The following is a 1,444-nucleotide window of genomic DNA, read 5'->3' as shown; positions in this document are numbered from 1 at the left end:
CGTCAACCCCCCCCCCCGACCGCTTTGGTCCGCATGGCAGCCCACTCACTCTGACATCTCTTCATTTGTGCATGATTTAGGTCCTGAGCGTTTGTATTTCAGGCCTGTGTGTTGTGATTACTAACAAACGCAGTGAAAATTGTAATTTCCCCACTGTGGATCAATAAACATTATACATTTTTATTATTAGTCTATGATAGACACTTGTTTTTGAGGACATTGTGTTGACTTAAAGAATAGAGTAATAGAGTTGAATTGAAATAGTATCCCCTTATGGCTAACATGTTAGCAAACTAGTTGGCTAATTGCAGTGGCAGGTCAGAACTACAGTAAGACACACGTTAATTTGGAGTTGTGTTTCTAGTCACCTTGCAATGTCCAATATTCTCTCACCTTTTAGCTCAGTTTTGGTTTCCACCAACTCCTGAGGGTACTCCTGTTGCTTAGTGCTGGGCAGGTTCCACTGTGTAGTTGTTTTTTAGAAAACCAAAACAGTAAAGTGGTGGGCTGTAAACCTAAAATAATGAGCTGAAACGTGCTAAAATGCTAAAAGGTGGAAGGAAACTGTAGTCAGATAACATTTTTTGAGGGTTTGTACTCACAACTCCGATAGTTAGTTTCACTTTAAATGTAGTAATTTGATACAAAATATTGATTAGTGTAGCTTTAACCATAACTGCCTTCTACCCAAACCTGACCTGCCCTAATGCCAGTGCTAAGTTAATATATTAATTATTTTGGTCCCCATAAGGTCAATAATTTAAGTCATGTAAATAGGTATTTGTCCCCACACATTATGAAACACACACACATAAAAATATCCCTAGATTTTTTTCTAAAACCAATTCCACAAACTAGTGCTTTAAAGCGCTCAAATTATGCTCATTTTCAGGTTCATAATTGTATTTAAGGTTACATCAGAATAGGTTTACAAGGTTTATTTTCAGAAAACGCCATATTTTTGTTGCACGGCACATTGATGCAGCTCCTCTTTTCACCCTGTGTGTTGAGCTCTGTTTTAGCTACAGAGAGAGGCATCACACTTCTATTCCATCTTTTTTGAGATTTGCACATGTAGCTCAGTACCTAGGTAAGCACTGCTAGCTAGTCAGTTGCAGAGTTTGAGGGCGTGCCACCCTGGCAGCTAGGCGAGCGTTATAAGGTGTGTTACAAAGTGACGCACGTTTGGTAAAGGTTGGACTACAACAGAGCTGTTTGGAGCAGTTTGTGAACATTGTTTCCTGTTGGAGATGGTAAGTCTCTTTGGGGTGGACTTTGGGCTTTTTCAAACCTATTACATGAACAAAAAAGATGTATAACGTAAATAAAGCCAAGGAAAGGGAAAAAGCATTACATGAGCACTTTAAGATTGTGTCATGTAATTCAAGGGTCTAGCCATTGTAACCATATTCAACCCGTGAAGTTGCGTAAATACTTTGGCCCC

The 1,444-nt window shown here is 39.3% G+C and overlaps 1 protein-coding gene across 1 annotated transcript in view; it reads right to left on the bottom strand.

Moving 5' to 3' along the window:
- The window catches only part of inpp5kb (inositol polyphosphate-5-phosphatase Kb), a 10,551-nt gene that overhangs the window by 8,649 nt on the left and 458 nt on the right, over positions 1-1,444 (bottom strand). The gene's annotated exons all lie outside the window — the stretch shown is intronic.

Source organism: Etheostoma spectabile, chromosome 13 (assembly GCF_008692095.1).
Source record: "Etheostoma spectabile isolate EspeVRDwgs_2016 chromosome 13, UIUC_Espe_1.0, whole genome shotgun sequence".
Lineage (NCBI taxonomy): Eukaryota > Metazoa > Chordata > Actinopteri > Perciformes > Percidae > Etheostoma > Etheostoma spectabile.
Note: the sequence above shows the minus strand (reverse complement) of the source record. Positions and strands in the feature narration are given on the sequence as shown.